At 31.6% G+C, this 3140-nt stretch overlaps 1 pseudogene; it reads right to left on the bottom strand.

Moving 5' to 3' along the window:
* Positions 1-208: 208 nt before the first annotated feature.
* LOC138831524 (U6 spliceosomal RNA) lies at positions 209-305 on the bottom strand (annotated as a pseudogene).
* Positions 306-3140: the final 2835 nt, after the last annotated feature.

Below are 3140 nucleotides of genomic sequence, written 5' to 3'. Positions count from 1 at the left end.
ATTAACTTTCTTTGGGATAAAATGAAAATTTTGTCTAATTTCAAATGTTTTGTAAAGTTTATGCTATGTAAACGCCTTTCTGAGGTGAAGATTTAATACACTAATGCCAAACTAAATTTAATTAAAAGGAATTACGTTTGTTGTTACACTTGTTATTTTGTAATCAACTTTTTAATAACTGTTTTTCATTTCTTGCATCTGAAGAATGAAAAATATGGAATACTTCACAAATTTTCATATCATCCTTGTGCAATTGCCATATTAATCTCTGTAGTGTAATTTGGGAATACGTGCTGCTGAAGCATGTAGTATCTTCTAAATTTAAGTAGTTAATGATGCAATCTTTATACAGGCTTATATCCATGGGTGCCTACTTGGAACAAGGAATCCTTATTGTTGCTAACAATGCTATTATTTCCCTAAAATTCTGTGAATAGGGAAAAAATTATATGTTCAATTGATTGCTCACATTTGCAATTTTTTTTGTCAATGACAATTTTAAGTCTTTTTCATTTGGAATTTGATCATACTTTCAATAATTTATAGCTAGTCCAAAGGTGATGGCTTTTTCAAGTACTTGTTGATCCAACTGACTTAGGTTTGTGGAGCTAATGGATTCAAAGTAAACCTTGCTTAAGAGCTACTTCTAACATTCTGCAGCTGACATTTTCCCAAATGAGGTCTTACTGGCACAAATGTCTACCTGACCCTTTACTCTTCTCCCATGTAGGAACAGACCAATCAGAATATCTTACAATGACAGCATAGATTGTTTTACTTGAACAAAATTAATCTTAGTTACAAGGATCATAGAGAGATGAACAGTTCAGTCAGAACTGTTAAGACTAGAAGGTATTTTATCAAAATATAATTGTTTAGTATAGCTAACATTTCAAAATTAGCTAAAGCCAAGAAGGTGAAAAACTGATCATATGCATGATTACTTAATGTCCTGGCCTGTCTACCATCCAACCAGGCAGGAACTTACACTACTGCATTTCTATCACCAAATATTTTCATAGTTGCAGGAGAAGTCCAGATGTTTCTTCTAATTATTAGGCCTTAAATTGGTAATGTTTTAATCACAGTGTTTTCTCTTGCCTCCAGGCTGTAAATCTACAAATGGTAAAGGTTTAGGTCCAACTCTATCAAACACTGAGGTAGAGATAATGAAATAATACTTTAAAACAGAGTTGCCTTTGATACTGTAACCACAACAGAACAATGCAAAACATGTGTCTTTTTCTTATATTATATATAGTTATATATTTTATATTTATATGTGCTGATTTTATATTTCACACAGTGAAACTTACTAGAATTAGTTGATAATTCACAAATAAATTAATATTTATTTGCTCCAATATATAGAATTGGAATATAAATAATTAGGTTTAAAATGTACATTAGAATATAAAAAGTATCAGCGCAATATCTTTGGTATAAACTTGTGATACATTCTAACTGTTCTTGGTCTTCTGAATTCACCTGGTAAAAAAAACAATGTTGTTTTCCGATAATCTAAAAGGGATTTTACTCTGCTTCTCTGTTTATTGTTTTAACTCGCTGGTCCCAAACTGTTTCTCTCCATATTTCTGAAGCATTCCTACTAATTATGCCCAAATTTTGCTGATAAGATGTCTAACAAATATTGTTCTTCTGTATGACACAATGATTCCTAGGATCCCAGGTCCCAGTTACCGGCATCATCAGATAACAGAGGCAAGACTTCTCACCAAGGTCCATGCAACATGCCAACACAAAGTAATTGAAGATCCATCTCAATTTCTAATATCCTATATTTCAGGGCCCCAATTCCTTGAGATGCAGGAATTAGCAGTAAGCAATTGTGAAATGCACGGCAACTTAAAATGAAAGATGAGATCACAAAATTTGAGAGTATGTACAACAATTCAAACATTCAACTTACAGTTGACCAGCCCATATGAGTGAACAAGTTCACAAAATATCTTAAGATTATTTTTAATACCCCTCCCCTATGATTAATGAAAGATTTTAGTCCTGCATAAGTGAGCCAAAAAGTAGTTCCTGGAAGGATAGATCCATAATTGGTCTACCAAGGCCCAGAAAAATTTACTTAGAGTTCAAATGTAATTCAGAAAAACATTGAGAAGATCCTTAGTGCTTCAAAACATTGGGACTTCAGTACAACATGTTTCAGTGGTATAAAAATGTCACTTTCAAACCAATGATAATCTACATTTAATCTTCTGAAAGTTATTCCTTTTCAAATAAACTTTTAAAATCACATTCGCCAAAATAACATTTGACAAGTAGATGATACTTAATGACATTACAAGTTTTTCAAGTGTATTGAGCAAGTTACAATACAGTTGAATTATTTACCCAGCACTAATGCCAAACACGTTCAACCATTCATTAAAGTGTAGAAATAGTACCACCCACAATTTGTGTTTTTCAGTAGGGGCCTTCCAGAAATGTGTTAAATAGATCAGCCTCCCAAATTTCAAACCCAAATATTAGCTAATAAAGTAAATGTCATCATTTAATAAGGTACATTTTAAAAAGTCACAAGTAGTTGTCTTATCATATGTAATAATATGTTTTCCCTATCTGTCTAACATAGGAAGAAATATGACTTAAGTCTTGAATATGGGTACTCATAAGAGATATGAAAAACATAAAATGTCTTCTATTTCTATCATATTCCTCTATAGGAATAAATTTTAGTTTTCTTCTTTTTCCAGAACTTATAGGTAGTAGAAAATATTATCCCATAAAAAATAAAACAATCACACCATTGTACAAAGCCATTTATAAACACTGGTAGTTAGGAATACATTCTATGCCAATTTTTTTACTTTCTTTTTGACTAAAGATTAATCTTCCAAATGGATGAAAATAAAATCATGTTTAGGTGCTTCATGTCTCCTGTCTTGCAAATTTGAATGAACAATGGAAATATAAGCTGACATCAGTTCAAGCATATGCAGTATGGAAACTCCATGAAATGTACATAAACCTTTCAAAGTATTAATAGACAGTGTAACAGGATGACTATCAGGAAGTTGAAAACAGAAAGGAATTATAGTAAAGACATAGAATGAATGAAAAATGAACAAGGGGCAAGTACGGCTAGAATACTCAATGTATACATA

The sequence above is a fragment of the Dipodomys merriami genome, unplaced genomic scaffold, assembly GCF_024711535.1.
Source record: "Dipodomys merriami isolate MVZ:Mamm:240054 unplaced genomic scaffold, mDipMer1.0.p SCAF_199, whole genome shotgun sequence".
NCBI lineage: Eukaryota > Metazoa > Chordata > Mammalia > Rodentia > Heteromyidae > Dipodomys > Dipodomys merriami.
This window is presented reverse-complemented; position numbering and strand designations above follow the sequence as displayed.